A 12,086-nucleotide genomic window follows, 5' to 3' on the forward strand; every position below is an offset into this window, starting at 1 on the left:
GAAAGGACAAAGATTGTCTGCCCTCCTACTTCCGGTGCCCTTCCATGCCCTTCTGTTTGTGTAGTCACGGTTAAGCCACGTCAACATTTTATATTACTATTTATTTTTGTCTTATTATCTCTATAAATAAGCAATATAAAATATTAACGTGGCATAATCGTGACCACAGAAAACAAGAGTTGGCACCAAAAATAGGAGGACAAACAACCCTTGTCCCCCAAGAAAATGCTAAGAAAGGATGGTTTAGCAGCTGTGCATGAGGGGACTGGGTCAAAGTACCCTGTTGAATCCACTCTTGCCTACCCAACAACTTATTTAGTTATTTGTAAGCCCGAAATATATCCCGATCTTTCTATTCACACCAAAAGTAAGTAGAGTGATAAGAAATATTTCCGGTTAAGTATAAGCATGTCAGTCTGCAGCAGCATAGCCACGTTAAGGGCTACCGTGGGCTGTAGTCTATGTAATTTTCAGTGAAAAATAAAATTTTACATGTAATTTTTATTGATTTTCAAATATACTTCTTCATATATACAGTCTTTAATCTGAATTATCTCATTTTAATTATATAATTATATAATACAGTTTACAAACTGTCTCTTTTTCTTACATCATTTTTCTCACCGCTTCTTGCACATGTACAAGTTTGGATTTTGTTTGAATTTTAACACGTATTTGTTTAAAAACGAAAATCCTTGGCTTACATAGTGAAAATTTTCTTAAGTTAGCTGATACTTTGAAAAATACAGGATCAAGTTTCTTTGTTTATAAAGATTTAAATCTTTAAGCTAGCCCACCCGGTGAAAAATTCCTAACTCCGTCATGCATTTTACATATAATTTTTATTGATTTTCAAATGTAGTCCATCATATATACCGTCTTTAATCTGAATTCTCTTGGTTTAATTATATAAAATTATATAATACAGTTTACAAACCGTCTCTTTTTCTTACATCCTTTTTCTCACTGCTTCTTATACATGTACAAGTTTTGATTTGTTTGAATTTTAACACGTATTTGTTTAATAACGAAAATCATTGGCTTACATAGTGAAAATTTTCTTAAGTTAGCTGATACTCTGAAAAATACAAGATCAAGCTTCTTTGTTTATAAAGATTTAAATCTTTAAGCTAGCCCCCTGGTGAAAAATTCCTAGCTTCGCCATTGAGCATGTGGTATATCCTATGATATCATGGACGGCAAACGAGCGATTAATGGTTGTTTGGCATTTAATTTGATGTCACGGTAGTAACGGTACTCTAAAATCTTTGATATACTTGCTTTCAGCTACAAAACTACTAGAACTCCGAAAATTGCTTATGAAAATAAAAATATTGACTAGATTTGAACTTGTATAATCTATGTCTTCACTACACATTGTTGTGTTCGCTCGTGTTCTAAAGTTGACGCTAGCTAGAAGGTCACAGCAAGAAGCAGAGGAGGCTAACTATTGCAGAAATTTGTTTATTCAAAAGCATTTGTAAAAACACATATTGAAATTAATTCACGCCAAAAATAAATAATACAGTGGTGGCAGGCACACTACAACAATAGGGTTTTAACCCTATGCATTTTTATATTGGCTTTTGTGTTATCAGTTGCGACCGCTCGGTGGAGAGAGCATTTTATGTTATGAATAAAAATACCACTGCGTAACAAAATAGAAGATTAATGGTTGAGTGATAGCTGGTTTGTTTGCAATGAGAGAGATGTTTTTGCTTTTATTGATAATGAATCTATATACGCGATGTTTTCATAGCATAAAACATCGCCGACAACAATTGTAACTTTTTGTGTTGATAAATTAGGAAAGACATTAATATTTTCTAATATCTAAAAGAATTTGGATGTCTACATTTTTTTGGAAAACTTTTTACCCTTCTAAATTTCGCGCCTCTCCCGACAATTCCTAGCTTCGCCACTGCTATAGTCAACTCCAAGTCTTGTCCATGATATCAATATCCCTACTGTAAACGGTGACTTCAATATAAGCTAACAAAAAGTTTGTATAGAGAAGATATATGCATGAAAAAATGGCAGTGTTTGTGTTGCCGAACGGATGATACTGAAATACCTAAACCCAAGTCAAGCTCCTTTAGTCCACAAAAACAAAAGTTTAGAATACAATAATGTTTGCATATAGATTGGAGAAACGACATACCACCGGCCAGGAAGGTGCAGTGAAAGAGAGAGGAAAAGAGGAAAGAAACAAATACGAAATGACAAAGACTATCAAATAGATTATAACAATGACTTCTTAGCGGTGATCACAACTATTCAACTATCGATGATGCTTTATTTTAGATTGAGATGTGGAAGCATCTGAGAAGTAGCATGTCAACAACCATTACACAATAATATTGTCTAATATCTAAAAGAACTTGGATATCTACATTTTTTTAGAATCTTTTACCCTTATAAATTTCGCACCTCTTCAGACAATTTCTAGCGTTGCCGCTGCTTCAGTCAACTCCAAGTCCTAGTGGTTCTTGTCTATGATATCAATATACCCATTGTAAATGGTGATTTCAATATACATAGAGTGTGTACAGGGGAGATATATGTATGAAAAAATGGCAGTTGTTGTATCTGTGTTGACGAACGGATGGTACTGGAATACCTAAACCCAAGTCAAGCTTCTTCAGTCCACAAAAACAAAATGTTTATTATATAATAATGTTTGCATATGGACTTGCGAAACAACATACCGCCGGTTGGGAAGGTGCAATGAAAGAGAGAGGAAAGGGGGAAATAAACGAACAAGAAATGACAAAGGCTATCCAATATATTATAAAATGACTTCTTGGCAGTGATTAAGCTATTCAATTATCAATAATGCATTATTCTTAAAGTTTATAATATAATAATGTTTGCATATGCACTTGCGAAACGACATATCGTCGACTGGGAAGGTGCAATGAAAGAGAGAGGAAAGGAGGAAATAAACGAACAAGAAATGACAAAGACTATCCAATATATTATAAAATGACTTCTTGGCAGTGCTTAAGGTGTTCAACTATCAATAATGCATTATTCTTAGGTTGAAATGTGGAAGCATCCGAGAAATAGCATGGTAACAACCACACAATAAACAAAAGTGATTAGAGAAAAGAACCAAATGTGAAAGGATAATTAAAAACAGTTATTCAAGATCGGCGGTAAATCATTCAGCTATTTACAAGATTTGAACTTAGAACCGCAATCTACTAGATTGTTGTATCAACTATTAAGTGGTGTTCTAATATAATTCTTAGGAATTTCAAGGAGGCATATGGGGGTGGATCATTTTTTTTCTAAATTCGACAGTACAAAGAAGAATTTAATTGATAACGGAAAAAATAAGTTACATATAGAGCTGGAGCATATAATAGACCCAAATTGACCATTTTTAGGCTCCACTGCTAAGAACTATTGCAAAATGCTCATTAGGATTACCCTGTGAACTCCGTCCTTCCACACCAAGCCTCCAAACTCAGTCCGATATGTTGCAGCTAGTTTAGATACTTGTCCCCTGCATGTTACAGAATCACAAGAGCAAGCTTACAAAACTGCAGTTTTTACTCATAGTTATTGCAAATGAAAATACAGGTTGGTGCCAGCAATTATCAGTGTAATTCTCTATCCGACGGTATTTCTCTCGCCTTCTCTTGATAATTTCGGATGTGACATGTTTAAGATAACTCTTCCAAACACGTTGCTTATGCCTAATTTTTAATACCACCATATCATATCATAGTAAATCCAAATAACTATCGAATGGCATTTAGGCATCTAGAATATCAAATGCATTACTTTACATTGAAAATTCATTTATTCAATAGCATTAATACACTAGTAAAAAAAACACTTTGCACGACGTAGGTCCTTCGTCGCGCAAAGTCAAAACATGTCGCGCAAAACTTTGCCCAACGAACCTTCGTCACGCGCAAACCGTCGCAGCAAGGCAGTGACATAAGGCTTTGCACGACGAAGGGTTACATGCATCGCGCAAAGCCACTTTGCGCGACGCATGTAACCCTTCGTCGCGCAAAGCCATTTTGTGTGATGCAGGCTGCGTCGCTCAAAGTGGCGTCACGCGAAGATGCTTTGCGCGACACATGTCATTGAGTTGCACAAAATGACTTTGCGCAACGTAACCTACGTTGCGCAAAGTGTATTTTTGGTTTTGGTCAAAAATATTATTTTCTTAATTTTTAATAATGTTGTAATTAAATTCTAAACAATAATTAATTAACCAAAAAAAGTATTTAATTATAAAATATATGGAAATGTACATACAAGATGTCCGAATAAAAAAGAAAAAACTACAAGTAGTCTTCTAGGTGAAGTGGCTACTGGGTATCAACATGGTGAAGTGGCTTCTAGGTGAAGTAACATTTCGATGACGTGAAAAAGTTTCAATTGGTCATCTACAAGTGTCAAACCTAACACATTTTACTTAAAAAAGAAAAAGGTAATAACATAACTCAAAACGAAAAGCAAAAGGGAAAAAAAAAAACTTTGCGCGACATAAGTACATATGCATCTCGCAAAGTTTTTTTTTCCCCCTATTGCAGATACAAATAACATCATCCTTTTGCAAGAATCAGTCTCTGCCCTCTCGCCCTCCCTCTCCCGCTCCCTCTCCTTCTCCTTCTCCCCTGTGTAGTTGTTGGTTGTGTTGTACGAAGTCGTCCCTCTCCCTCTCCCATGTGTTGTTGTTCGTTGCACAAAGTATTTTGCCCGATGCAGGTGTACCTACGTCCCGTAAAGATTTTTTTTTTTGCCCTTTTGCTTATGAGTACAAAATAAATAAATTAAAATCTACTTACTAAATCAACTATGGAGCTTTTGACTTGTGTTAGAACACTGGAAAGAAAGACAAAAAGAGACATTTTCATGTTGACTTTGCACGACGCATAGTACATCATGCGTCGCGCAAAGCTGTTTTGAGTGACGTAGTGTACCTGCGTCGTGCAAAGTTGGAAAAAAAACGGTAAAACATTCTTGGTTTGGCCCCAAAATCTTGCGCGGCGCACAAAACGTCGTGCAAGTGGTCTTTATGCGACCATACTTTGCGCAACGAAGGAGTGCGTCGCGCAAAACAGTTTTGAACGACATAGATGTACCTTCGTCGCGCAAAACAATTTTGTGCGACCCACTCCTTCGTCGCACAAAGACCACTTGTGCGACATCTTGTGTTTAGCGTTGCACAAAGTATGTTTGCGCGACGAAATTTGCTACGTCACGCAAACATGTTTTTGTACTAGTGATAACACACACATTGAATCTCCACTTGCCCACCCAAAAACTTCTTTGTAAACTAGAAATATATTCCAATCTCCCTATTCACATGAAGAGTGAGTTAGAGTGATTGGAAATATCTTTGATTACGTGTACGCACACCACATATGTGCCATATCCAACGGTATTGCGGACATAAAGCAAGCAAGTAATGGTTGTTTGGCTTCTAATCTGATGTCACGGTAGTGACGGTACTACTTTGAAATCTTTGATGTATATGTTTTTAACTACAAACTACTAGAACTTCACAAATTGCTTAAATACAAGTTCAAGCAATAATAAGAATATTTCCAATAGAACACCTTTCATAGGGCCGGTCCAGAAATTTTTGAGGCCCGGGACGACGTAAAAAAAAGTGCCCTAACTTCATGTAAGAAAATTATTTATTTTCACACGTAAGACATCGATAAAATTATACTTAGAAAAACACTTCAAACTTAATAATTTAAAAACACATAAAGACTAATTTATTTTGTATTGAGAGAGGGAAACAACAAAACTTCGGGCTTACAAGTAGATAGATGATGAGTTTTGTTTTCCATCTGAACTTTGAATGTGTTTTTGAATAAATCATGAGGTGTTTTTTTCTTATTTACTAATCTTGTCAATATGGGACTATAAAAAAATGATGTTTTCGAGTCTTTAATTGATATGTATTATTAATGAATTGGCACTAAATTAAACATTTTGATGACATGTCATATAATTTGCAAATTTGGTCTACGTATTATTCTTTGTTGAAGATTAGACTTGAATTAAAACGAATATTTAAAAATAACAACCCACATATCTACTAGATAGTAACTAAAAATAAATTAACAACCAAACAAAAATTTGTAAAAATTGAAAAGAATAAACATGCACATAGCACTTCAAACAAAAATCATTGTTTCTAAGGGGGGTGTATTCAATTGAGAATGTGAAAGATTTTAATGGATTTATAAATCCATGGATTTTTATGGAGTTTAATTGATTTGTAGAGATTCCATATAAAATTTTGATTCAATTCCTTCGAAATCTCATGGGAAGAGGTGAGATTTGTGGATACTTAAAATACACTACGAAATCTCTCCAATTCCCTCTAATTCTTTAACTTTCTCAAATTCTTTAAAATCAATTTCTAATTGAATACACTTGGAATGTTATAAACTTCTTTAAAATCTTAATTGAATACACCTGGATTTCTAAGGATTTTAATAAACTATTTTGAAATTCTAATTGAATACACCTAGAATTTCAGAGAATCACTTAAAATCCTAATTGAATACCCCTGGAATTATTAATTCCCTGAAACTCTCTCAGAATCCTAATTGAATACACCCCTCTAAGTAGACTTCTTGATCCTTTTACCAAATTTTATAAATTTATTCTCTTATGAAAAGAAATTTGTAAAAAATGAAATGTAAATAAGCACACATGGTGTTTTGAACCCAATACCTCCTCATTATTTTCAAATGACAAACCACCACTTCTAGTTAAATTTCTATGTCTTTGAACCAAATTTTATAAATTTATACTCTTATAAAAACATACATAAATTGACACACCCCATCCCGAAGGAGGGCATGCTGGCCGTCACGTGAGAGTGACGTAACCATTTGCACAGTACGGAAGCTTTAAGATACAATTTATAAGTTGATACACCCGAAGGTGAGTCCTAATTTTGTCCAATCTGTCAGAACACCGTCGAATTCCTCGTAGTCACCACACCTTTGTGATTCTTGAACCTGGAGGGGCGCAAAACCAAAATTGAGTGGGTCAGTAAAACAATTCTTTTCCAAATCCAAACATTTCTCAAAACGTTGTAACCCCTCTCCGTAAAACCTGTATACTTTCCCAGAAATGTAAAATATAAATATACATATATATTCTCAAAACTTCATTTTTACTATCTCAACATTTTTCTTTATCAATCATGCCATGCCATGTCTAATTCAACAGTTAAATATGGATGCATCAACAATAATCATATCAGGTGCAAGAAAGTAATCAACCGGAGGCCCTCTAATAGCCCTGTACGGTTGAACCTAGAGCTCAAAATCTATCACTATCACTCTACCGGAGTCACCTCTGTGACCCGTCCGGCCTTCTGCACACAAGTTATGCTCTAGTGCTTTCTCATCAATCATCTGTGCACATAATCTAAGGTCACCCACCAGTCGGAATCTCACTAACACTCTCGCGACTGGCCTGTCGTACCCACTCCGCGTGGACTGTACGACTAGCATCTACTTGGATCCAAGGCGAGCGTGCGATGCGGTGAATACTATAAGCACTAAACCATGGTGCAGGATTTGAGCTCAATATATATCAACATCATCATAACAGTAATTAAATACTCACCTGATACTCACCTGTGCGTCCGCCGCACCATTCATTCATATGCATCATATCTCAATTCATACTTTTCATATCATTTCATGCATGGCAATTCGATTCACATTTCTATATACTTTTCATATACTTTTATGCATGGCATTTCAACTAATATATCTCATATACTTTTATACATTTTCATTAAAAACATAATTTCATGCATTTTCAATTTCTGGGAAACGGCAAGTATATATGTATACGGAAAACAAAACTGCCCACTCACCTGGAGTTCGCCCTACAACTCCCTAGCACAATACGCCAAGGCGTCATGACGATCGGCGCCTAAAACAATAATTAATTCCAACCTCAGAATTCATAGTGATAGAATATATAACTTATATAAAATACGTCACTACGTAGTTCGATCCGGAAGATCTGCCACTCAGATTTTAAATCCATAACTTCCAGAGGTCCACAATATACCTCTAGGACAACTTCCTAAAATTTCATTACCATCCAACGGTCGGATCTCCGTCAATTTCCAAAACTAAGTGACGGTTAACATTTTATTTTATGAACTTACAATTCCAATTCCGGAAGATCCGTAACTCGGATTCCCAATCCGTAAGTTCCAATAATCCTCAAATATTACGTATTACAACGTATCAAAGTTTGGTAACGATCCAACGGTCGGATCGTCAATTCACATTTTCACCAAAACTATAAAACGTTATTCGAACACCTAACCAACAATCCTTAATAACTTTCTCATACGGTGCTCAAATTGGGTATATGAATATACCACGGTGATCTACTCGACGTCACGGACGTCGACATATTTTTAAAATAATTTTATTTATTTATTTTTTTTAACTGTAGCACCTTCTTCTTCCTTGGGTCGCCGGACTGGTTTTTCCGGCGGCCGTTTTCCGGGCAGTTTTTCAAATTGTCATAACTTTGTCATTTCTCAACGAAATCAAGTGATTCAAAAACGAAAGTTGTAGCCCTTGAAGAGACAAAGAGAATGGTACCTTGCACAACACCTAGTTCGCCGTGGTTTGGCCGGAAACTGCCTCGAAAGCCTCGGAGGTCGCCGGAAACTGGGTATTTTTCAAATGAGTATAACTTCTTCAATACTCAACGAAATTGAGTGAAACAAAAAGGAAAGTTGTAGTACTTGACGAGACGAAGAGATTGATACCTACCTCGACTCCTAACTCGCCGGGGATTCGCCGGAAAATGCCTCGAAAGCTCCGGCCAAACTTTGAACTTGTCGATCTCCGTGTTCTTACGTCCAAAAACTTCCAACGAAGCACTCCGAGCTTCCTTGGAACCTCACTAAGCTCACTGTGAGCTTGGATTGTCCTAAAACAAAGTCAATTCGAAGATCATGAACAGTGCACTTTCACGGGGAGTTTAGAATCTAGGTTTTTCCGAAGTAAAACTTACCTGAAATTGGTGTCTACGTGATCGTGGAGTCTCCAGGAGTTCGATGGTGGTCTTAACTCCGTCGTTGGTATAGATTTAGGGTGGTTTTGGAGCTCGTCTGTGTGAGTTTGAAGGAGAGGGAGAGAGACAGAGAATGAGAGATTGTGAGGGAGGAGAGAGAGACAGGGTACGGGAAATAGGGAGGGATTTGAGGTGTGTGGTCCTACCTAACCCCAAATCATAAAATTCCATCTCCAAATAACTTAGAAACATATATTTCACCAATATATGATTCACATATCTTAATCACGTTTAAGGGAAATTCCGTCAATTTACAATCACGAGTGTAAAACTTTGGGACGGGCTGTGACATAAATATATCACCCTAATAATTTTGGTGCCCCTAATTTTTCTGGGCCCTGGACGGTCGCCCTGCCTACACTGGGCCTAGGCCGACCCCCTTTCACAATCCCTGGAGAGCTAGTTCATTAATAGACCGAGGAATAAGTAAATTGACTCATTCATATATTTAGATCATGAATGTTTGGAATCCATATTATGTAAGGAGACATTGCTTTTGCTATTATGAAATTTAAAAAAAAAAATGACTAGATTAGAACTTGCATAATCTACGTTTTATTCATGGCATGCGATTATTAATGATTAAAGCTAAGCTTAATACTATGGGAGGTAAAGTAGTGGAAAGCAAATCCTTGGCACTCATGGCACTTATGGAGAAGATGAAGAAAAGAAACCTAGGTCGTATTTATATACAAACATGTGACTAAATTACAGAAATGATAACGAGAGAGCATGTGATTGTTGACAACCAGTGACATGAGAAACACACTCTGGGATCATATCCATCAGAAGCCCAATTCCATCCTGTGTAAGAAAGAGAGCATGAGAACACGAACATGAAAAATGAAAGAATTGTATTCAGCATTTTGTCAAGCTATCAATTGGTACACAAGCATTATGATGTAATAATCATGTTAAAATAAAATATAAATAGTAAAACTACACGTCCAAGCTTTAATCCAAAGAATTCTCACTTAGTAGTCCAAAGCTAATTGATTACCATTCGGTTGATCCAGAAACACTCAACCTATCCAACTATTTTGCGACGTTACCAAAAACTACTACTACTTTCCAGGTGAAACATGAAGGGTGAAAAAGCAAACATGAATCACTAGATTTACTACAAATGATATACCGAACAATCTAACAGTAAATATCAACAAGACCAATCCAACGTTATCACAAAGCATATATCAATAAGAAAAATATAAAAATATTGTTACCTTACTGAAAGCTCCAATATTCGGTAAGGTAACATTGGAGGTCACTATCATCTTTCCCGCGATCAGTGAATAAAAGCCAAAGATCTGACTCTTGGATTCGAGTCATGGGTTTGGGTCGCAATTCTCTCGTCGCATGTTTGAATACCAAGTTCATCTTAACAGACTTGGTTTTTTTTATCAAACATCTTAACATATTTAGGGGTGTGTTCAATTGGGGATTTAAGAGATTTTAATAGATTTATAAATTTATAGATTTATATGGAGTTTAATTGATTTGTAGAGATTTCATGTAAAATTTTGATTCAATTCCCTCGAAATCTCATAAGGAGATGTGAGACTTGAGGATGTTTAAAATACACTACGAAATCTCTCCAATTGAATTCCTCAACTTTTTCAAATTCTTTAAAATTAATTTCTAATTAAATTCAATTGAATGTTGTAAAATTCTTTAAAATCGTAATTGAATGCATCCAGATTTCTAAATATTTTAATAAACTATCTTAAAATTCTTATTTAATACATTGAATTTTAGACAATTACTTAAAATTCTTATTGAATACCTTTAGATTCATTAAAAAATTTAAAATTTTTCAAAATCCCATTTGAATACATCACCCTTAATAAATTGTACATTACATTATATCCCATTTGAGCACATTAGCTTATGCCTCCGGATTCTGCATATCGGGTCGGGTTCCGAAGTTCGAGCTCACATTTGATAATCAAATTCATCACATTTGATCCAACGGTGGTAATTGGCAAACCCACCTCGGAGTCAAAAGATGCGGCCCACGCTCCCTCTCTTTTCCAAAACCCTAGCAAAACCTCGGCCCTATAAATACCTTCCACATCCGCCGCAGGAGGCACCCAAATGCCCCTTTCTCTTCCCTTTCACACACTAATCCCTCGCAGAGGCGATGGGATTCCCAGTTGCTTCTCCGTCGGAGAAACCTTTCCAACTGCTCCATCTCTTTGCACCATCGCCTCTGTTTCTTTTTTATTTATTTACTTAATTATTTGAGCAATTTCCTTTATCCTTGCCATTCATATTTCAGATTTTCAGCTTGTTTTTTTTTATCCGAAAAATAAAATCGAAGTTGTATGAGTTTTTTGCAATTTTGTTGGGTGAGGCCGGTGATGATCGAAACATATTTTGCCTACATTGCTTGATTATCTTATTTTATTGAGATAATGATAAAATCCGATGTATCTGAGGCCTTCCCGGAAGAACGAGCTTTATTTTATTTTTTATTTTTTGGGTAAAATGTATTATTTCAAATCTTAATATTTCAAAAAACTGAATTTTTAAATTTCGACTAAAATGATGAGTTTTGTTGATATTTGCGATATATCACTTAAATAGTGAAGAAATTCTTAATTTCGTCTTATTAAATATGTCAGATTTTGTTTGATATTTTCTCGATGTCAGAAGTCGAACTTAGAACTCTTAACCATAAGAATTGAATTGAGCTACACTGGATGCGTTGGAGAAAATATTAATAACTGAAGGAGGATTTATGTTATAACAAAAATAAAATAAAAATGGTATTCCGGTGCCAGGATTCGAACCTGGATGAAAACTCTTAACCAATAAGACTTTTTGTGGTGAGCTTCACCGGACGACTTGATAAATCATGGCGAAATAAACTATTTAAATGTACTCCTTACGTTGTGCCGTAGATAAACAATTAGTGCACATAATGTAGTTATCTGATTTGTGGGGAATGGTGATGCTCACCGCTTAATGTCGTCGTT

General features: G+C 35.7%; 1 long non-coding RNA gene, 1 other non-coding gene and 1 pseudogene across 2 annotated transcripts; 1 reads left to right on the forward strand and 2 right to left on the reverse strand.

The window, feature by feature from the left end:
* Nucleotides 1–12,086, reverse strand: part of LOC103411306 (protein ORANGE, chloroplastic-like) — a 71,544-nt pseudogene that overhangs the window by 53,550 nt on the left and 5,908 nt on the right.
* On the reverse strand, nucleotides 6,706–9,287 carry LOC139197603 (uncharacterized). Its single transcript, XR_011583130.1, has 5 exons — nucleotides 9,049–9,287; nucleotides 8,805–8,964; nucleotides 8,631–8,699; nucleotides 7,883–7,941; nucleotides 6,706–7,010 (listed from the first exon to the last, which is right to left on the reverse strand). It is a non-coding gene; the product is annotated as an uncharacterized lncRNA (long non-coding RNA).
* On the forward strand, nucleotides 11,459–11,552 carry LOC114826220 (small nucleolar RNA SNORD34). The gene has a single exon (XR_003775139.1). It is a non-coding gene; the product is annotated as a small nucleolar RNA SNORD34 (small nucleolar RNA).

This window comes from Malus domestica, chromosome 07 (genome assembly GCF_042453785.1).
Source record: "Malus domestica chromosome 07, GDT2T_hap1".
Classification (NCBI taxonomy): Eukaryota; Viridiplantae; Streptophyta; class Magnoliopsida; order Rosales; family Rosaceae; genus Malus; species Malus domestica.